The following is a 23,975-nucleotide window of genomic DNA, read 5'->3' as shown; positions in this document are numbered from 1 at the left end:
AAGTTTAGGGAAGTGTGAAAAGCACAAGTCCCATAGAGGCAAAATGGGGAGTTTGAGGATGAATGGAGGCGGACGGAAGCATGAATGTGGGAAATAAAAACAGAAGTATAAGTGCAGCCTGTTCTGTTCAGGAAGATGAAGAGTTCAATTTTTAAAACTCAAATGGGTGAACAGAAGTATGCCTGCCCGTTCTAGTCTGCATCTTTTTCCATTCAGCTCAGTGTAAAGCAAATGAAAAGGAGACACTTGAAATGAAGTAGGGCTTTAGTGATATGTGATGACTACTGCAAAGTCATTCTTGACGCACTGTCACTCATCCATATATAAATTAACTAAGTGCTAATGAATAAAGTTGATGCATAGCGGCTCTTAATACGATTAGTTCAGCCTTGTGTAAAGTGTCTCTTGGCCCTTTCAGAGTAGAATCATTCAATGGTAGCACAAACACTCACGGTATATAAATATATCTACAAAAACATGCATACAACCCACAAACACAATCCTCACTGAGAGCAATACACAGTTATGATGTCAGCATTTTCTAGGACTTGTGTTTTTTTTTTTTTGAAGCCTTACGAAAAAGTCATTGTGTATTCCACCCCCTGCATCTGAATTATTCAGCTTCAATGCCATTTCTATTCTTAGTACTTTTACTAGTGTTTGGATGGCTGCAGAAGAAACATTCAGTAAACAACATGAGCAGCATACTATGCTCCAGCTCCATGTAGAATATTAACACATTTTTTTGCAGCTCTGTTCATTAACTGCGTTCTTTCATGTGAATAGGGTGGTTACGAAGGTTGAGATATGTGCATGAGCATTTGTAATGAGTTATAATTTCCCTGGGCTAAAAGATGTGCAACATTAACTGTGCAATTAGAAAATGCAACATGTTCAGTTTTGTTAAATCTTTAACTTGAGACCAGCGTGCTCACTGCCTCCGCAGTGCATTTTTACATGAAGACAGCATACTGCAAGGTCAGAATAAGATGTTTACGCATCATTTTTTCAGACTGGAATTAATTTGCTTCAAGACAAAGAGGCCTGGATTAAATCAAGTCGAAAAAGCAATAGAGTCTTCAAGGCAACATCAAAGGGTTGCAGATGTCCCTCTGGGCCGTTTCATGAGCATCGATCGAAAATGCTGGGTGGGAATGTGCTTACAGTCTCCTATCCAGTGAAACTGATTTCATCCAGCCACGCCTCGTAGCTGAGATCCCCTAATCTCTCAAGTCTGAAATTGTTCTGAGAGACGCAGCAGAAGAAGGGTGAATGGCAGTAGAGCAAAGGATTGGAAGGTAGAGCCGAAACTGGGTGACATCTGCCGCATACTACTGCTGCAATCAATATGCTGCCACAAATAAAAAAACGATTCTGTTTTCCTTCCCCATGTTACGCAATTCAGACTTATTATTATTATTATTCAGCCAACATATCAAAGGAGGTTTTCCAGTGTTATTTGATGTTTTGATCCAATTTATAAACACACTCATTAGGATTTGCACTGTTACAAGGCTGTCATTGCGATGGCAGCATCAGCAGAATTTTTAATGATGTGGAATGATTAATAATTTACATGAATATGGCTTGTGCTTCATCTGCCAGCATCATACATTTGATTAATCAAATAGTTAGAAATGTAATTATAAGCCACAAGATTACTCAGATTCAATATATGAAAACCACATTACAAAATGTGTTTGTACTGACATTACATTAAAAAAATGCACATATACCAAGAAAGAAATGCAGTCAAATGGCTTCTTGGAGGTTTGTGTGTGTGTGTGTGTGTGTGTGTGTGTGTGTGTGTGTGTGTGTGTGTGTGTGTGTGTGTGTGTGTGTGTGTGTGTGTGTGTGTGTGTGTGACAGCTGAAGAATTTGTGCCTCTGACAAACTGTCAAGGTGTGATTTAATAGTAATTGTCACAACAGAGCAGTTTAGCAGTTACTTTGCACTTTCTGTCATTTTTCATATGTTTGCAAACCTCCTTTGGAATGAATTATTGATAAATAGCTGGCTGTTGCATGCTGAGCCTGAGAGGGAGGTAAGACCAGGACTGGATTCTGTTACAGACTGGAACCACTAATGTCTTTACAAAATGCACACTTCTGTCAGGTGGATTAAATCTTACCAGTAAGATCAAATGCATAGATGATGGTTTTACAACACATTAGCTGAAAAATGTGGGAAAATATGCTGCTTTGTGGTTCCATTTTTCAGTTTTCAAATAAATATAAATATAATTCCACTGCTGTTGAATTGATTTGTTGACCAGCCTCAGGGATGCTGGGGTTTTATTCATTTTTAGTTTGTGCATTTTTCTGTTTTTCAGCCTGGGTAGGTTTTCAAAAAGGCAAGCCACACTTTGATGTGTAAGCTAGCATCACTGGTGTACTGTATTTACAAGATGCTGTGACGCAAATAAGATCACACTTGCCTCCTGAGGGACTCACTACACCAGCATAAGTTCCCTTAAAGACACCACACACAGTAAACAATCTTGAACCGCTCACAGGGACTTACCGCTGTCAGCTTTGGGTGAAAATTTAGTTTTCCCCTGAGACGACATCAGTCATCACGTTGGGGTCAAGTAGGATTAAATCATTCCACCGATAATAAATGTCAAAGGGAGTGAATTGGAAGACAACTTAGTAGAAATTACCACAGTTTGATATGAGCCGTGAATTATACAAATCTATTTCAACTCAGTTCATTCATAATCCTCTACTAGCAACACAGATAATCAATCTTATTTGCATACAGAGCAAGTGTGGCCACTCGTTATAGCCCTATTTATTTTTTCTCTCTCCCTCTCCCTCTTTCCACCTCTGGGATGTGCGTTGCGTGACGGGGGAAGTATTGATTTCACCGACACTTTCAGGGAACGCCTTTATCGACTGACTGACACCAATAAATTGTTGATTGCTAGATGATGAAAAGGCTCCAGGCAACAGTAAATCCCCCCAATAATATCTCAATGCAGATGTTTTCTTGTGCAACACCACATCCAAAACCAGAGCCGTGTATCACTCTGCATGCGTAACTGATTTGGTTAAACCCTGATAATTCAGAGTCTACACTAACACACCAGTAGCCCACAGCAAGTTCAGTCTTTGGTGCTGCTGCTGTTGCCAGGGTTATGCCATTGAAGTATGCAACCTTGTTATTAGATCTAGGCTGGCAGGCACAGAGCAGTGGCTGGGCTGCTTTGTTGGTTCTTGTTCCTTCCCAGCAGAGTAGCTTCAAGTCATTCAGCGCTATGACTGCTAAGGAGTAATGGCAGAAGCCTGTGCCATATTCATGTTTGCACTGTGTGGTACAAATATTGTTTTTTTCCGCCCTGGGTGTAAGTGACTGAATATACATTTTTAAATTAACACAAGAATCGCTAGGTTTCAATAATCCCTTTATTTTACAGCCTATATCTGTAATAAATAGAAGACATTCTTTAAATTGAAATATTTATCAGAACCTGAAGACAAGCAACCATTGCAACAGTGAATGAAATCAGGCAGGTTTGAAATAAACTGACAGCTGGATTGACCTTGGAAATAGGGGCTTTTATATATATATGGAGCCAATTCATAACATATGTCATCTCAAGGCACTTCACAAATAGCAATGTGGAGACCTTGAGGAGACCATTACAGAGAGAAACCCAACAAATCCAAAGATTCCTTTTAAGCAGGCAATTTTACCACAAAGTCCTGTAGTGGCTGTGTTAAAGCTGTCAAGCTTAAAACCTAGTCTTCTTCCAGATGGATTGTCTTCTTTGTTGCTAGAATTGGAGATGCTAAAATTCTCCCCCCCCCCCCCCTTTTTTTAACAGTTTCTTGACCGTACTAACTTAAAAATTGAGGTCAACAATGCATTCTTCACCACAAAAATGGCAGTTAAAAAACAAAACAAATATATATATATATATATATATATATAAATGCGACAAATGAATGTAAAACAAAAAATCAAACAAAATTTCCAGAGTGTTCTTTGTAAGGTGATGAAGTTTATTAGCTGCCCAGGTGAAAATGGCTTTGAAAGGTAGCTTAGCAGTATGCTCAGGCTCTTTTTAATAATACATATATTTTTAAAGTGTTTTAATTTAAGTGATACGTAGTTAAGCACATTTTTAGCCATATTACTTGTACAGTGTCAACATTTTTGTTGCTGACATTGGCAATGAAACACCTGAGACTAGCCATTACCTTTTAGATATTAGCCTCAAACTGTAGATGAATTAGATTCATTTTTAATTCATTAAATGCACCTATGCACCCTATGCACCTGTGTCAGCTATATCAATATACTTGTTGTTGACATTGATAAAATGCCTATAGCAATTAGCTTTAAGCTAGGGCTTCAACCCCTAAAGGAGTTAGGGTGGGGACAGACTACCCCCCCCCCCCCACTGACAAACCCCCCCTCGCTTAAATTGTAGACAATTTAAGGGGACCTGTGGACCACCCACTTTTGCTTTTTTTATTGTATTTATACACGCATATTGATATATTAATATTTTCTGTTGTTGACAATGATGAAATACCTAAAATTAGCCATTAGCCCTTTAGCTGTTAGCCTCAACCACTAAATGAGTTAGGCTAATTACTGAGAAATTAAATGCACGTGGCCCACCCAGTTTTACTTTCCTGGCTGTTTGGGGTATATTTATCCTAAATTTATCAAATAATAGATGTGATTTATGTTAGAATTGTTGTTATTATATTTCTAATAAACAGTCTGAATGTGTTTTGTAGAATTGCGGACGGTGTTGATGAGGGATGAGGACTCCAGGCCGCAGACTCCATGTCGGACTTTACTTTTCTCCGTTCATGTGAAGCGCTGTTTCATACGTTCAGTGATGCCTCTGCAACCCACAGACGGAGCAATAGAGGAAGATACTACAGTCTGTGGGACCTTACCATCCAAGTGACGTCCTGTATGATCAACCCCGACTTGTAATAATCTCAAAGCAAAGCAGCAATTTGCAGCGGAATTCACTGGATTACACTCCGAGGCGACTGTCGGACGGCCAGTCTACTGTGTTGACAAGGTAAGAGGGGCAAAATGCGCAAATTGTTTCCTCGTTTCATTCATTCTGCGGTGAGAATTTGTTTGCACTTGTCAGTTAAAAGCGACTTTGCCAAAACACGCTTCGAGAGCCACTTTTTTCAACATGCAGCGCGCAAGTATCACTGTTTCCTCTCGTGTTTGCATATTAACTGCGGTGATTGTTTAGATTTCCGTAACTTTGTCTTAAACCCGGGACACCTTAAAAGAAATCGGGAATTAATTTTTAACAAAGTTGTTGAACTGCATGTTCTCCTTTGGCTCGCTGACAGCCGTCCCTGTGACTTGCCGTAAGTGATAATGAGGCAGGAGTGAAATATCCAATCACTCCATCCGTGCGCCTTGACGGAGCAACCGCGTCTGCAGTTGCGTCTTTGGCATTTTAATATGAGGACGAGCTGCAGGATTTCTTTTTTGTTTTTTTTGCCTATTCTTTGCAAATAGCTTATTCTTATCCAAGGAAATAAAATCCGAACATGCCTGCTGCCACTTGTAGGACGAGGCTGCATTGCTGGCCATCAGAACATGTGCCATCAGTCTCCACATCCAGAGCTTTGAGATGGTATTCTGGACACATCTCCATGCAGGGTGCACAGACTCCACTCTACATTAAGGGCTACATGCCTTATTCCTGTTGTAATGTGAAGCTGCTCTGTCAGGCTATTTGGTCACTCAGTCCCCTTGGAAATTGCATGTGGTCTGCACTGCTCCAGACTGAATGTGTGATCTACAAAACAGTGCCTCAAGTAGTCGCCCCTGCAATTCAGCCCAGCATAAATGGACCACATTACATCTGTAAATTACTCTCTAGACTAACTCCAGCTGTGGTATGAACGGATCACTTGCACGATGCTAATGCACAACCAGTTTGTCTAAGAGAATAAAGCTGCGTTAATGACTCCTGGTGTGGATGGAAATTATACGCTATTAGAATACGCTCAGTAATTATTGTGTGTGGAGGAGGGAGGGAGGGAGGAAAGAAAAAATAAAACTGCTGTTGTGACTACAGCAGAGGTAAAGGGATCAAGGCTAAGAGGTCAACCGAGTATGAAGAAGCCATTAGCAGCTAAACCAATGAAGCACTGGGAATATTGCATGGAAGCTGCAGATTTTCCAGAACAAGAGGGATATTTAAGTTTTTTTCTACCTTCATTATCTTGCATTCTTACTAAAAGTGAAAAGCGGAGGTTTTCCCAAGCTCTTATCTCAAAGAAGCAGCCAACAATCCCTCAATCTGTTGATCTTCTCTCTGTGCCTCTGCCACTTTCTTAAGCCATAAATGTGCACTGCTTTTCCATGTTATACACAAGGCCCAGCATATACTCCCCCCCCCTCCAATCCCATCTCCCATTAGAGACCCTTCTTGCACGTACGACTGACTGCGGTGGCTTCATACTACTGAGTGTCGGAGTGATCATTAGCTGCTGTTCGTCTTGGCCTGTCAGATAATGATGGACTGTGTGTTGAGCTCTTCTTCATTTGCACCCTTTTTTTTTTGTCTTGACACTTTCACCAGCTGTAGCAGCTTCCCCTTGTATCATATGCTCAGATGATGAAAATGCAACAATCCGCCGACTTTCCACTTCTTAATTCCACGTCGATTAGTGGAGGGCTTATCCTGCTCATGTCTGTGTTTGTGCTTTTGTTGAACTAAGCACTGCCAGTTTAGTTAAAACACGATGAGATCTGCTCTGCTACAAAATACCTGTAAACACCGCACTCGGCCGCTGCTTTCCAAGCGCTGCCGGTGGAATATTAAGGATGCTTTCGAGGTGAGATAAGGGGCTTTTGAATATTTTACAATCTCTGTATGTTTTTCACACTTCTGCCGTACTCAGCAAGCCTCGCGTAATTATGCAGATAATGCCGTCCAGATGCAAATGTGTCACCGCCGACTGTCCAAACATTTCTGTTCGGTTTGAGATTGTCTCTGAAGCCACGGAACCCTGAAATTAAAATGAAATTATAAAACGGGACCATCAGATTGAAGAAGACCAGAGGGTAGGAAGGAGGCTAAGACTGACTGTGGCACAAATATTGCTTTCTAACACCCTCGAGGACTTACAAGAAAAATAAGGGATGATGACGGCAAAGAAGATTTTGCAATGCACAGTGATGACATAGCTGTTACTCATAACTTGTCCCCCCTCAGGTTTTATTAGCGAAGGCCAGAAGTCACAGTCGTGTCGTAATGATGGTTGTGGAAGGCAGCAGTGATGAGTCAGCTATTGCCGTACTCTCTGATGTGCTGTAAATCCAGGCCGTGTTCTTTTTTCTTTTCTCTTTGCCTGATTTTTAATTGCGCCGCACTGTTCAACAGAGCTGATCCCTGTCAGGTCCCACTTCATCTTGTTGCTCTTCTGCGGTTCACTTATGAGAACAGGACATCTTCTGTTTCTGAGGTGTCGCCGCTCTCGCAATGAGAAGACTATACTAGTTTGGCTTGAGGGGACTCTTGAAGCACTCGCGCTCTAGTCCTGTAATCTCAGCCTGCGCGCTTTCTGGCACACTTAGCTGCTTGGATTGGTCATATGGGAACTGTCAGCAGGGCAATTTAATTTCTTCGGCTTTTCTCCTGTGGATTTTTTTTCCCTTCCAAAATGCAAGAGAACAAGTTGTGCGCTACCTCGGGGAAGCCAGTGGAGAACCTTACTGTTTTTGGGATCCAAACTGTGAGGGTTTAGACGGAGCTGAACATCTTTATGAATCTCCTCATGGAGAATGCGAGCGCCATCGCCATTGAAACAGGCCTCCCTGCACCCCGGCAGATTGTTGTTGCATTAACATAGAGTCACTGCTCGAATAAATGTACTAATACCGCTCTTTGGAGATTATCTGCCTTTTGGGAAGTTTTAGGATGGAAAAAAAATCACTTTCGGCTCTGTAGGATTTATTCTTAGTAACATGTCTGACACTGTGAGTTTTTTTTCTGCACACTTTGATATCAGCTAATGTTCATTTATCTGAAACACTCACTCAGCTGACAAGTATAATTAATTTGTGGGTCAAATCCGCTACCCTGATAACAGGCTGCAACTGAACCATGAGGCAGAGTACATTACTGATGATGTCACTTTGCTGGATGTACAGTATTCTGCTGAGAGATTTCTGTGAGTGCAGCAGCTTTGAAGTCACTGATGAAGAGCACTGTTTACCATTGTAGCTTCTCCTCATGCCTGCAGGTCATACTACAGTCTGTGCCTCAGGCTGTCTGTATCTCTGTGTTGATACTGTGCATCTCTATACATATTATAAACACAAAGACATTTACAGTATGTTTTATCACATCATTGCGCTGTCTGCGCAGTAAAAAAGGCATTTTCTAGCTGTTACAATTTAGTATTATATAACAGATTTTTGCTGTTTTGTTAAATTACAGCTAATAACGGATTTTCTAAAAAAGTATTAACTTGCAGCTTACAAGTAAACAACCAACCAAAAAACAACAACAACAGATCAAAACTGTAAACATGTATCCAAATGAAAAATCTGTACTTTTGGACGTGGTAAAATCAACAATAAATATTTTTATTAGAGATATTTGCCATTACTTCTCAAAAAATATGTATATTCAGTAAAAAAGGGTGAATAATTTCTTTTAAGTATTACTGAAAATTACAGTTCACAAATCACAATTTCACAACAAAATAATGTAAATTGCAGATAGTATCTAGTAAAAATATACATTTTCCTTGTTTTGTCAATGTAGAAAATGTACATATTAACAGAAAAAAACAGGCCAAAATAGTACACAATTTCAGCAAATGTGGTAATTTCTTATTTTTATTTTTTTTTACCACATTTAACATGAAACTACACTCCTGTTATTGTATTAAATCAGAAGATATAATATTATTTTACAGATACAGAAGAATTCTGTGTACTAATGATTTAAAACTTTGAAAGGTTAAATTATTTTTTAAGCATTACTTTATCATATACGTAGATAGATAGATAGATGGATAGATATTTAATGGATTAAAATTTTCCCTGTTTTGTCAATTTACAGATAATGTCTAGTCACGTATTAAGCATTAATTCTCATGTTGACAATAAAAACGGGGCCGAACTTATACATTGTGTGACAGTAATATTGCACAGATTTACTATATTTAAATCATTAAAAAAAATATATTTCTATTATTTATCCATTTTTTTTAGCATTTCTAATCACAGACATTTTCCCTTTTTATCTTCAGCCCATGCAGCTCATGTGTGATGCCATTCAAGCCGCAGCATGCCACGCTCTGGTGACATACTTTGCTGTGATCGCCTGCTTTTCTTTTGAACTTTCCTCGCAACAGAAACTAGGACACATATTTGTTGATATAAAGACATACTGTAGACTTGTATTTGCCAGGGGACAATGTCAATTCTGGTGGGAGAGTGAGGGAAAGGGGAAGAGAGGCATGTTTGTATGCCTTCCAGCTATTGGAGCATGCTCCAACTGTGAAAGGCCACTGCCATTGTTGGGTAACATAATCCACCAGGGAGGCCTTCAGCCAGACACTGGGGAGGACTGCCTATACACACTCCCCCTCTCCCTCTCTCAGTACACATGCATATCCTTTTCATTGCTAGAATCAGCCGCTGAATGCTAAGCAATTTTCAAGTGTTGCTGATGTTGCGTGTGGGGCGATAGCGCATGCATCCTATTATTGTTGCCATTCTGTACGAAAACTCTCTGCTCGCTGCCCGGCTTGTTTAAACATTCTTATTGATAGCGGTAGATTCTGATGTTCTCCACTGATGGGGAGGCGAGTGGCTGGATAGAAATGTAGCATTGCAAACGGTTTCTCAGGGAAAAAGTCATCCCAGAGATAGCTATGTCATTATGGTTTTCATGCAGTTTTGTGGAGTCTGTGGTCACCTGCGAGCTGATTCCAATAACAGTGTTACTGTGAGAAGCAGATTTGTGGTTTAATAGAGGAAGCAGTGGCTTGCAGTGGATTATATAAAGACTCATGCTTCACTATCCGATTGCTTGCAATCTAATAAGCATGGGCATTTCTCCACCATGGAGGCTCAGGCTGCATATATACATTCAAAAAGGCACAAATGCACATCCAAGGATGATTTACCTGAATGTGGCTGCCTGATCAGCCTGTTATCTGACGGTGATGTAAACTTTTTGTATGTTTACTTTAGAGCTACAACAGTTTGACCTCTACTGATCAACAGAAAACGAGCTGACGTCTGTTCTGATTTATGAAGGTAGTGTCAAGCAGTGATTTTACATATGTATTGAGTTTTTCATGCTACAAGAAACTGTTTTGAATGATCCCAAGATTGCCAAATTAGGTTTCAAGATCTTCAAAAAATGTAATGCATTGTCCACTGTGAAACACTGATCCTGAAGACGTCGAATGCTTTCACACCAGCCTAAATGAATCACAAAAACTGTGCAAATGGACCTGAATTCGGTTTAATGGAACCAAATGGGTTAAATGTGAAATTACAAATGCACGCTGTAGACATAGAGTGTTTTTGTCACTTTGCACCAGGGGACTGTTACCTGCTTTAATAAGCTAAGCACACAGGACAACTTATACAGCGGGAATGGAGGATCAAGGGTGTGTATATGGACAGAGATCGTCAGTTCAGCCCCATTCAACAGTAGTGGATTATCCCAGTCCCAGTTGTCCTGCATTTGCTGGATGAAGGCATAGTTAGCTAGTAAAGCGTAAGTTGCAGTAGGTGTAGCAACTTTGGATCTATCAAATGCATTCTAGTTTTTATACTGTTATAATGGGAGGACTCGTGCAAAATTAGTCTCCAGTGTGATTCATGATTTCTGGCAAAAATGATATTTAACAGTCTAGCTCCACAGTTTAGTACAGCATACTTCAATGTCTTTTTAGATGTTTGCAAAAATATATATATACATAATGTTTTATGAGCAAATCTTGGACTTTGAAGATATAAATAATCAAATTCTCTGATTTCTGTCGTCTTCAATTTGAAGGTCCTGAAGTAATAATTCCAACATTATTTAGTAGATGCTAAATTTCAGTGTGCAGAACTGACTATAACATTAAATCTGCTTGCATCTACAGTGCAATTAGATTACTTTGACTGTTCTTATCTCTTTCCCGTCATTTTCACCATTGCATTAGCTCATCTTGTAAGTCTCCTCTTGCAGCTATTTATGACAGCAGAAATCATACTCAATTTAACAACCTAAAATGCTATATATCTTTGTAAATATTTGGTGGATGAGATTTCTCCTGCAGTAAATATAAATCAGGAGTCAAATCAGTTACTGAACCTAACCATCCACCCAAAACACTCAAAATTTCCACCTAGCTGATCTGACAGGTACATTACCATGTGAAATATAGTAAAGTTCCTCCGCTTCTATTTCTAACCTTAGCAAGACTATCAAATATAATCAAAAGTCAACTGGCAGTCATGCTGTCAAAATGATTTGCCATGAAAGGTTCACATTATCATGTTTCGCACTTATAATTTCACATTCTTTTTGTGTGAAAAGCAGTTAAGTGCGGCCCATCATTGCCTCACTCAGGAGGGCTCCGCATGTGAGTGGGTTAGAAGGCATGTTTCATGTTGAAATGACTCTTTTTAAAACCTTTTGCTGGCATATGTGAAAGGCACATAACTATTACAAAGCAATGAGGCCTCAGAAATGGCATTTTGCTAATGTTTGTACAAACACCAACGCTGTTTTTGAGCAGGGTTTCCCCCTATAATTCCAAACATTTATAGACTAAAAGCTGAAAAGCCAGTGGCAGCGTTGATGCTAAATTCTTTGTACCAAAGTCTGTTACCATGTGTACACAGGAAAGCCAGAGGCTCCCATTTGCATGCATGCTCAAGCTTCAGGAAAGTCTAGATAGCTTGTCTGTTAGACTGACATTGATGAGAAAATGGGATTTATGCCTCTTTTGAGAAGATCTTGACAAGATCTTGCTGTTTTGGCAGAAGGCACTTAAGATTGTGGTATTGATAGAACAGTGAGAGGTGATCCTGAATAGCACAAAGACATAAAGCAGATAATAGTTATAAGCACAGACAAAATAATAGGCAATTTTTTTAATTCAAAGAATGCCAGACAGAAAGCTTTCATAACATATATTTCTTGTTACTGAACAAATAGACACTCCCGACTCTTACAGCCTGACAGCCTGATAGCTACTGTTATTATCCAGACATTGTAAAAAGGTGTTTTTAATGTGTGTCCTATTCCAGCGGCGTCTAGTTGAATTATTTCATTGGCAAAAATGTTTTCATGGCAGTCTTTATCATCAAACCTTTGCCACCTAGATGGGATGATATCGGGACACAATCAGTGTCATGTCAAACTATTTAACCTCCACATAGCACAGGTGTCACATCCTGCAAGGACAAATTAATGTGACATTTTCATCGTTCCCTGACACTGATGAGGGATTTTGCAATCCAAACCGGATGCTGGTGATTATACCAGATTTCACCGAGTTCAATTCAGATAATTTGGCATAGCGGAATTAGAATTTCAAATAAGGATACGTCTAAACTGTTGGGTCATCATGTTTGGTTAAAAAAAAAAGCAAAAAAAGTGACCTTTGTGAAAAGAGTGAGGGTTTAGGAGGATAGTTAGTAAGCTTCTATTAATAGATGCTATTGAGATGCATTATAAGAAAGGTAAAATCCTACTTTCCTGTCAGTCATGTCTGCCAATTTTACGGAAGTGCACTACTGCATTGTTGAAGCCTTCTTTTAACGCGGTCCAGCAGAGCTGCTCAAAGACTTTATATGAGATGCTGAGCAACTGAGAGGATGCAGGGAAGCATGTTGTCAGAGCAACAGTTGCTGAAGAAGCTATTATGCAGACCAACACATTTTCAAATTGGACAAAACTAAAACTAGTTTTACTTCTTAGAGTGTAACTTTAAAGGAAATTCTTTCTTTCTTCTTCAAGATGAATTTCTAAAAATAGTTTCGGCCAATGGTTTCATTAAATTTGTAAATACTCCTTGTGAACTCTCTTTCTATAATATGCAAAACCAATCTGCTGATAAAAACAACTGAAAATCATCATGTCTTGTTTTGTAGAGGCATTTTTGATGAACTGTTATGATCACTATTAATCTCTGTGACTAATACATGCTGTTTGCTGTTACTACTTTACAGTAATAGCCACTCCATGGTTTGCTAGTTGATTGCTTTTTGGGAGAAGCAGCAGCAGTAGAGAATATTCAGTATGCAGTCACAGTAACACTGGATGACAAGCAGCATCAAATCAGTTTGAAAAACACTCTTATTTACTTAGTACTTTTATTTATTCCAGCATACATCAAGGTTTTCCTCCCTCTGCTTGGAGCACGCACCGTCTTATTACTCACAGTGTCAGTTTTGTGAGATTTGGCTTGGTGGAGCAGTTAGGGGGGCTTCTCCTGACCTGCCAGCATCCCTCCATGCCACGGCTTTCTGCAGTGCCGGTAGCAGCTGGCCTGGCCGCTTCTCACTAGCTGTGACAGGAGAAGGAGGATGACGATGAATCAGGGGCATGACGAAGATCTCCCCAGCACTGACTAGTCTCTGAGTTGCCAGGCACTGTCACGCAGCAAGACAGTGTGCGATCGCCGTTCTATTCATCCATTTTAAAGCTCATAGGCAAGTGTGATTCCGCAAATCCGGAACACATTACTGTACCACAGGGCCCAGTTCTTCGGTAATGATAAAGTACTTTGCTGTTTGCTTGTATTGTTTTGTATTGGTGTGGTGTCATTTAAATGTTTTTTATTTTAAAATTTTTTTACGTTGTTAACTCATCCAAATGGTGTTTTTTTTATATGCTTGAAGACACATCATGAGCAGAATAAGCTGTCAACATGCATATGGGCATTTGCACCTAGAGACTACAGTGTACTGATGACAGTATGAAAAGCATCAATTTAGACTCCCTGGGTTTCATTTGTAACAAACCTAAGAAACCAGTCCCATCAATGCAGGGTGAGGCTTCCTGCATTCTTCAGAATCAGTTTCCGGTTATAAATGTGTAGCTGAATTATTCCAAAATAAGAACTTGTCGAGTAATTTTACAGTTTTTGAACGGAGTAATAGGTGAATCAGTTGGGCTCCAGCTGTGGGAGGAGTGGACTTCATAGATCTGCGCTTTCTAGCAAAAACAGCAATGTAGAGTTACATTTATGCCATTTTAAAGCAGAAAAATGCTGTTTTTTCATTGATAACACTTCCAAATATGTGACCTTGATGCACAGAAATAAGTTTTTTCGGGGTTAAATCAATGACCACAGATGGACTTTAAACCACCCTCTGCCCTGAGCGTAGACAGTAGTTGGCATTAGCATGTCACGTGCCTGTCAGTCGCCGTGGGAGGTCCAGACTGTGTCATGTGACCCAACACTGAGGAAAGCCTTAGTGAGCACAGCTTCTTGTGTATTTAAAGCAAGGAGATTTATTTAAGAGCCTGTTACACAAGATAAGCTGCAAAAGGTACAGCTCCAAATGGAACAGAGGAGCCTATTTGTAAACGTCCGCAAGTGCCGGGTTTTAAGTGCCAGGCTGGGAGATGAATAGAGGCGATAAGCAATAGAGGGTAATTTCAACAATGGGTATTTAAAAGAGTAGATATTTTGTGATGACAGCCTTTAATTGATCTCATCACTTCTGAATAGAGGATAATGTTGGGTTTTTATTGAGCTCGTCTAAACGCTGACAGCTCGAGGTAGAAGAATGGCTTGTGTGTCCCGAATGTCACACCGAAATGCATTAACCACATTTTTTCCCTCTTTAAAAGCCCTACATGCACAGTACAGGGGCTTACTTTGATTTCAGCCTTGACTACAAAAGCCCACAGGAGATGGTCTGAGGCAGTACTGACTGTGCACGGAGGTTTTGTTTCAAAAACGGCATCGGTGCAGACTGAAAACCCCCGTTTGTATTCTCGATTTTAATTGAGAGAGATCCCCTCAAGCATACTGCCAATCTTCCCAGTAGATGAAACCCTACAGGGAACCTTTCCTGCAGTGAAATGTTGAACTACTCACCGTCCTTCTGTGCCAGCTTACAGTGCTTGAAGCACTTCTACCTCCTCCTGCAGGGAGAGAGTGTCAGCCATTATAGTTTCAGAAAAAGTGCTGTGATTGAGATGTGATGCTTAGATAGGAAGCTTAGAAATGTCCCTCACTGTTTAGATGTGAAGTTTACATGTCCAATTACACAGTACACGGACAGAACATACAGTAATCTTGATATGGTTGCTTGATCCATAGGATGATTTTTGGATTAGCAAAGCTAGCTTTCATACGACAGAAATAATAATCTGTTTTTGAACTAATAACAGTAATCACATTGGGAATATGTTTATTCCCGCATTGAAGTGACTCCAGTGCTGCAACATATTTGACGCTTAAATAATTGATAAAGTGAGTAGGCGGGGGGGGGGGGGGGGGTCCAGATGTAATCATAACATGCGCTGGAGTTTTATATAGGGCCCATGTACTGTGGAATGTCCATGTGAGGAAAGGCAAGGCCCTAAAACTCTGCCAGATTTCATTTCACGCTCCGCAGAGCACAGCCTCTGAGACGGTGACATTTACATGGCCCTCTATACCACCGCCAGTTGCTGCAGGCCCAAGGCACTGGCTAAATCAGGCACAAGGGCCAATGAATGAGGAGGCAATGCAAGCGGGAGAACAAGGAGGAGATGGCTAATGTGCTGTGCAGACGAGGCACACAAGAGAACATGATTTTATGTTAAGAGGATGGTGTCGCATTACAGCTATCCTTCGTCTTACAACCTTTCTTTGGAGATACATGTATCATGTGACATTTATGAATTATGCTGTGATAATTCATCATCTCCATCGCTCGGTCATTTTGTAAGATGTTACATTAGATGTTGCTGCGACCAGGATCTTTGTTAATGATTATGGTTGCTTTGTGTTGCTCGTATACCAACAGATGTACTCACACAAACAGGATACAGCTGTTTCTTTAGGAAAAAACCCATTATGCAAACAACTGTTACTGTATGTGCTGCTCTAGTGTTGCATGTTTGTGTATTAGCGAGAGAAAAACCATTGTACAGTCTTTAAGTCCAGCTTTTCTAGGGATTATCTGCTCCAAAGACCGACTGATCATCTCTTAACTAAAAGGTCACTGGTCTAGTTTGAATGCAAGGGAACCCCTTCTGCTCTATCCTCACCCTATCCCTCACTAATCTGATTGGGTTTCCACCTCTAGTAGCTTACTGTTTCACCCCAGCCAGCAGGAGTTGCTCAGTCCTTACTTGACTCCACATTGTCCATCCAGGCCGTTTTTTAAATGACACCGTCACAGAAAAGTTCCCCAGTGGGTTGAAATAAACTTGCAAAGGAGCTGTAAACACTGAAATGTTTCTGGCTGCATTCAAAGGAAACCCTTTGGCAATAAGAGAATCGTTCTTCCTCTGAGATCATTGTTGACGCCTCTCACAGGTTTCCCTCTGAAAACGCATAAAGACAGTGCACATTTGCCTTATATAATCACTGCAGAGGGAAACTCCTCATGCTGCGTCCTCTCAGGGTGTTCTGCCGTGGAGCCAGTTTGGCGCAAGATTCTCTTCTTTTGGTCGTCAAATCCTGATTTTTGCTTGTGTTTGTGTACCCTGGCAAGTCACTTTACTATGATATTTTTTTCCCAGGTGGTATGAATCCGTAGATGTGTGTGTGTGTGTGTCAGCATGTACTGATTGGAGCCCGAAAGCTGTTGTACATGACAGCCTTTCATTGTCCACAGAAGTGTTTTACTTAGGTTGGAGCATATTTCAGTCGATTGTTGAGCTGTGACTGTTATCGCGGCATTATCAGATGCAGAAGAGGACGAGGCAGATGGACATAATGACGGCAGTAGCAGGAGAGCAGGTGGAGGTCAGCGTCGCTACCAGGCAGTCTCACTGGTCTGTTCGTCACGGTGCAGTGAATCAATACGACTGTCAAGCAGATGAGTCCTCACTGCTAGTCCTTTACAAAGTGGTAAATCTAGCTACGACGTTTACTAACTGCCATAATGAGGTGGTAACAAAGTTATGGAATCATTAGTGAGCATGTGTCCCAGCAGGACGGCGAGGGAAAGCGAACTCGGGGAGGTTACAGCGTGACAGATGGTGACTGTGTGTGTGTGTGTGTGTCTGTGTGTGTGTGTGTCAGTGTGTGAATGAGTGAATGCGTGGTGCTAGTGCTCAGGGTTGTTTTCACACAGAAACAAGCGAAATAAGAGCCATATATGGTGTTGGAATGGGCGATGTTGATGTTTGCAGGGCCTTGACATTACTGGTAGTTTTGGTTTTATTCCAGTGTGAGTAATGAGGAGGGTCGGCTTTGATAGCAACATGATTTTAACTGTTGTTTACCACAGTTTGGAAGATTATTCATTAGAAGCCATTTTCCTGTCTACTTAGAATATTGCCAGGGTTTATGTAGCATGAAAGTACATTTTTTTTCCTACAGTCTGTCATAGTTTGTATCATCTCCCTTCATTCAGTTTATCTACATTCAAGACTCCAAACAATAACTGAAATGGAACTAAGCCAAATGCCATGTTTGCATTAATTCCTGGATTATCTCTTGGTTTATAGAGACAATCATTTTTCATATTAAGTCCAAATTGACTGTTATCAGTAGAGGATTTCACATGAGATCTTTTCGCAACAGTCCGTAAAAGGCATCAGCGAGGCGGTGGAAAATAAGTGCAACTCCTTGTGAGGTGTGTTTAAGTTCAGCAATAAATCAACATGTTGGCTGTAAGGGAGAGAAAAGAGAGGGAGAGTGGAGGCAGAAGAGGGAGGGCCTGGAACTGTGGTACGACGCCAAAATGCAGCCCATGCCAAGGTGGCAGGCATGGAAGGAGGTGGGAGGGAGAGAGAAGACGAGAGGGAAAAACCATCTTCTCAATCTAATAAGCAGCATGGATGAACACTGAAGGACAGAGCTCTATTTATGGCCAATCATCGAGATTGTCCCTTCTATTTAGCTTTTTTCTCACACAGCTTGCACAGTCTGTGGTATTAGGCCTTATTTTTCCACGTTTATTTTGTATGAAACTGACATGGCTCGAATGACATAGCAGACCACAAAAGTGAGTTGTGACAATTTTGGGGCACATGCATCATGAACACTCACTCACGATTAGTCATTTCACCCTCAGAGGAAGAAGACAAAATTGGTCACATCTGTCTTTTTGCTTTTTATTTTCTTCGCTGGGACGCCTTCGAACCAAAATGAATTGTTCCAGTAGATGTATGCTAAATACATCTAATCTTCGTCCATCTTGTAGATTATTTTTGCTTTCATTTCCTGCTCCAAAGTTGACTCTTTTAGTGTAAAACCTGCACTTTTGCTACAGTGGCTTTCCTCTTGTGGCCCTTTACACGGTGAGATTGTCCTGGCAACTGAGTGATGGTGAATATTGCCTTGCTGCCCAATTTTCCACCTGCAGAGGAGGCCAGGAGGGGAATGAATCAGCAGCCCCTTCTACAGATGTCACCTTCATTCTGGCTCGTCTCTCTTCTTGTCTCCCCCTTGTCCCACTCTTTAGTGACAGAGAAATTTGGAGTCAAGATTTATTAGTAATTTAATTAGTGGGGAAGAGAAAGGTCACAAGCGCAGAGATCTTTGCACATGTGCAACAGGGACAGTTCTTTGCTAATTGAGCACAAAATGGACAGACAGCTGGAGGTCAGGCATCAGTCTGGCCCCCGTGGGCTGAATGATGGGGCTGTTGTGGAATTAGCCCGCTTCCCGTCCTGTTATTGGTCGCCACTTTTTTCAGGTCACCAGTCAGGCCTGTATTCTCGCTGAGCCTTTTCAGGGACGTGCCATTTTTAGTATAGATAATCTAGATATACGTAATAAAAGTGGTTTTGGATTGAAGTCAGGGCAGCAGATTTGCAGGGAGATCAAAATATGTTTTTGGCTGAAATTAAGTGATGTGTTTGTGAGTGTGTGTGTGTGTGTGTGTGTGTGTGAGGCAGAGAGAGAAAGATGAATGAATGTCCCTGACTGAGAGCAAACCGGTGCAGCTCAGAGGAATGACTTCAGCACCACGGACAGCGTCTCATGCTTCATGCATATCACAATGCTCTTTTATCAGAATCACTCCACTCCATCTGTTCACACACACACACACACACACACACACACACACACACACACACACACACACACACACACACACACACACACACACACACACACACACACACACACACACACACACACACACACAAAGTCTCACGCATGGATTCAAGAGTGAATGTGCGTTTATAGATTAATGAGCGTTGCAGTGCAGCGGAGATCTAAGGACCAGACTTCCATGACAAGCTCAGCAAACACAAGTTCACAGTCTGTGAAAGGAACTGAGCTTAATTTAGCATTAGCTGTTCCCTGCTTATTTCCATAGCTGACTTTGACACCTTGCAATTCATAAAGAAAGGTAATTGGAGAAAAAGCAGTCAAGAACCCATATTTTAAGTTTTATTTGTGCAGAAATGTGAACTATTTAGTCATTTTAAATTGCTTTCACCAGTTTACAGACATTATCTGTTCATCCCCAACATCTATGGTTTCGTAACCCTCGATATGAAAGGATGTTTGTCTTGTTTAAACCTCTAGTGTATCTTGGCTGGCGGTGATGTAGCAACATATTTGTTTCAAAAGGAAGACTGGTTGAGTCTGTGTGATGTTCAGCTCCGATGCACGGTAGCTACTGTCTGATCAAACCATTCACCTACCTGACAGTATTAAAGGGATCTAGGGAAACATTTCTAAGTTGTTCTTTCTCAACCGTACTTGAATATTCATTTCCATCTCACTTACTTCCCTACCTCCATTGAGACAGACATTTCATTATAGTCTGGATAAGGTGGCTCTGGCCTGCATTCTGCTTTCAAATTCTGGTCTCTTTCTCAGAAATTCTTGCCTTGTGTTTGTGTTTTGCCGTATCAAATAGAAGAACAAGTGGAAAATACAGACAGACACCCTTTTACTCACTAATGTGAGATCAGAAAGCAAATCAATTAATGGCATTGTCCCTTTCTGGAATGAGATGCATCCAATGCATTATGGACGGCAAGCAACCCTTTGTAGCATAATTAGCAAGTTGTCGAGAAGAGGATGCTGTTTTTTTCCCTTTTTCCTAAATGCTTTCTACGCTGCCAGGCAGACAGACAGTGAAAGCCTGCGTGTCGAAAGCATGAAATACTGGCGTTTGTGAGGACACCCAAATCTCCTTGGCGGTTCTGGCAGAGAGAGAGAGACGGGTGCACAGGCAGCAGAAAATGGCTTAGTCAGGGTCATCACTAGCCAATAGCTTTGGATAGCTGTGACAAGCCAGGGCATTTTCTCAGGCTCCAATAAACGAAGTGAGAAAAGATCTTCTTGACGCCACTTTGCCAACAAACACTTTTCTCACGGTCTTTACCGGCCACAATTATCATACATTTTATGGAGGGGTTGGAATGGTGGCTGGTTGGTGAATCATAGTGCTTCTGTGGCACAATATGACAGTAAATCTAACTTTTTGCAAAAACAAACACACAAAGGGAGGAAAATGTACGAGGGAAAACCAGGCTGTTTTTAGAAGAGCGACTAATTTAATAAAAAATGCAGAATCTTCCATGCAGGTACAATAAGGAGCTAAACCTGCAGCAGGTAACTTTTGTCTCCCCTTTCAGTGAAAATGATTAAACAGACACTGTTGACATGTGCTGATGATGCCTCGTTATTGTTTTCTCTCCTTCTTAGACTGTACATATTCCTCTGAACACTGAATTTCTTTTCATTTTGGAGCATCAGAAGCTTTCCATAGATGCATCCTAGCCTTTTTTTTCTCATCATAAGCTCTGCCAAACCACGAATTGCTGTAGCCTATATCATCTATATTGCTACTGGCTAGTAAATCAGTCATTGCTGGTGCATGTGAGATGCATTGCCACCAATGCGTCAGTGGAGACTCCATATTTAAAACGGTAGTATACTGCAAAATGCGTAGACATTTATCTGACACTGAGAGGCTTGATCGGCATTGTGTAAACATGTTAGGCAAAGATGTAACAGGCTCCTTTTTAGATGTAAAAATCCTGTGCTCTAGCTTTAACTTGGACACATTTACCTCTCAGCCAATCAGGAGACACTCAACCTGACTACATCCATTTCCAACATTATACATATATTTTTACTGTTCTCTACCTTAATCGTTGAAACAATAACTAAAACAAGCTTTCACTCACACCATTTCTTCTAATAATTATAGACTAATTGCAGGTGTAGTATATATAAAACATAGCTACTTTCCCCCTAAAAACACCTTGTTCTGTCAGTCAGACCGTACGGCTAGATGGAGAGGAAATGGTGAGAAACTGACACAGAGACCTCATCTTGTTTCATAGCTGAATGTAAAGTGGTCTGATATTCCACTTACACAAATTTGATCATTGATTTTTGCTAAATTCTATTCATCAAGATGTATTGGATGCCTACTTAGCTATTGAAATGTTACATTAAGATAGCTGACAAGCTCAAGTCAAACTGCAACTAGAATTACATTATGGCTACTTAATGCAAGCTGTAGCTATAACATTATTAATGTGCGTGTACATTTTAATGCTGTAGAATGTAAACTAATTCACTTTTAATGTAGCTAGTAAAAATATTACTGTACATATAGATTAATCATTACGAATTTTCTGTCCTGCCTTAGTGGTAGCTGAACACCACTCTTCGCTATATTTGATACTAATGCACAGGACAGTGCACTTACAGAAGGATTTTATTGTCATCAGCTGCTCCATTTGCACACTGCTGCATTCACAACAGAGGGTTGTCAGTGCAGATCAATCTTGTTATAGCTCATGTACATGCTGTCAAATGATATCAAGCATAGGCTACTGTTTAATGTCTATAAATAGTTTCTGATACAAATGCAGGCCTTTATATGTAGAAATACTTTCCCCGTCGCTGTTGCAGATGTGCACCCAGGATAACCCCGAAACCACAGAGCCCACACTACACGCTGCAGACACTAATGCAACCCCTGAGCACAATCAAGCAAATAATATTAAATCATGCTCAGTAGCATACATTAAAATGCTAAGCAGACCCAGCTGATTTAGATTTCATACCGTGGTGGCAGGACGAAAAGATCTAAATGACTTTAAAAGATGGTCCATTTTTGGAGAATAAAGGGCAACAGGTTTAGTCACAATGGCTGCTCAACCTAGTTAGTGTTTCACAGTCTGTAAAATGACATTCAGACATACGGAAAAAACATCGGTAAATAAGGTCAGACACTGTGGTCAATAGAACACATTTGATGGTCGTGCATTAGTGCGATATGTAGAAAAAACAAAAGAGCAACGCTTTCTCATGTGACTGAGAGGGTCAATGCAGGACATGATTAGACCTCGTCAGCGTGAAGAATCCATTGACAATTACATAGAGACGGATATTACAGTAGCGTTGCAGTGTATAAATCCCTCATTACAAAGATGAATGCACATTTGAGAGTCCAGCGGTGCAATAACCGAAGACATTGGTCTTCAGGGATGTGGAAAAAAGTGATTTGGTCAGATGAGTCATCCTTCACCATATTGTCGGTGTGTGGGCGGATGCATGTGTGGCATAAACCAGGAGAACAGCACAGGCATGAACGCTTGACCCTTACAGTAGAGGGATTTGGTGCTTCCATTATGTTGTTTGCTTTCATTGTTTGGGGCCGCTTGATCCTTTTGAGGGAAGGGTCACTGCAGATCAATACAAAGTTGTTTTGAGTGACCACCTTTATCCTGTGATGAAACATCTCTATCCTTGTGGGAATAGTCTCTTCCAGGATGACAATGTCTCCATCCATGGGGCACGAAGGGTCTCTAAAAATGAAAATGATGTGAATCATATGTTATGGCCTGTGCAGTCACCAGATCTCAACCCAACCAAACACCTATGATAGATTTTGGACTGACATGATCATCAAATAAGGAAATATGTTTTTGAAGAATGACGTTTCATCCTCCAGTAGAGTGTCAGACACTTGGAGAATCAATGCCAAGGTTCACTGAAGCTGTCCTGGCAGCTAAAAACCTCACTAACTCATTTTATGTTGGTTTTCCTTTAATTTGTCACTGTTCTATATGTATATATGCATGCTGTATTTGAAAAACATCATCACTCTTTTGCTGGATGACACTGAAAACAGCAGCATGACAGCTAATGTCAGGATCTTGCAGTTTTGATGTCTATTCTCCAACATATACTAATATTCTGCACACAGCGTCAACTCTACACTGTACTCTGCGGGAGAGCTGTCAGCCAAACATATACACCTGCTACCCACTCAGAGTCTTAGGGGTAAAGTAGTATTTCTGATGTATATCTAACCAAAACATGACATTAACAACAAATACCAGATTTTCAGACTGCAAAAATGTCTGTCATCCCAGTTAGCTTTTCTCCATTTTATTGCAGTCTCTGATTTAAAATTGCTCCCTGCACTGTGTCCCACTCGGCATTTCCATGTTTACACGCCTGCAACCGACCAAATGTATTCGTAAATCCTGATCGAATGTTGTTTGCCACTACACATGGATAGCCACAGCGGGAGGGAAATACCTCAGTTCTGCTCAAGTCAAACTGAGTCACGATACCTCTGTTCTGCTGCTGCACAGTGGACTCATTCTTCGCATGTCAAAGTGCCTGCTCCTCTCTGCATCATTCTTTTCACTGGAGGTGCATGTGAGCACATATAGCTTGTGAAGTTCAGTGGCCTGCAGGACAGCAGATGTACTTCCTGCCATGCGAGCCGCGTCTCTAAAGCCACTCTGAATTTGTTTAGTGTGATGAAACTCGGCTGAAATCTCTCCGCTGAACCACGATAAAGGTTCTAGTTCAATAGACTTTATTTGTTTTATC

At 40.8% G+C, this 23,975-nt stretch overlaps 1 protein-coding gene across 3 annotated transcripts in view; it reads left to right on the top strand.

Annotated features, from left to right (window-relative positions):
* The first annotated feature begins 4,828 nt into the window (after positions 1 to 4,828).
* Positions 4,829 to 23,975, top strand: part of dlgap1b (discs, large (Drosophila) homolog-associated protein 1b) — a 98,951-nt gene continuing 79,804 nt past the window's right edge. For 2 of the 3 annotated variants that reach the window (XM_022207026.2, XM_051940358.1), the window contains exon 1: positions 4,830 to 5,050. The gene's annotated coding sequence lies outside the window, so the exon portion shown is untranslated. Of the gene's footprint in view, positions 5,051 to 23,975 lie in introns of all 3 variants that reach the window. The other variant, XM_022207042.2, reaches the window with a different exon arrangement.

This window comes from Acanthochromis polyacanthus, chromosome 20 (genome assembly GCF_021347895.1).
Source record: "Acanthochromis polyacanthus isolate Apoly-LR-REF ecotype Palm Island chromosome 20, KAUST_Apoly_ChrSc, whole genome shotgun sequence".
Taxonomy (NCBI): domain Eukaryota; kingdom Metazoa; phylum Chordata; class Actinopteri; family Pomacentridae; genus Acanthochromis; species Acanthochromis polyacanthus.
Note: the sequence above shows the minus strand (reverse complement) of the source record. Positions and strands in the feature narration are given on the sequence as shown.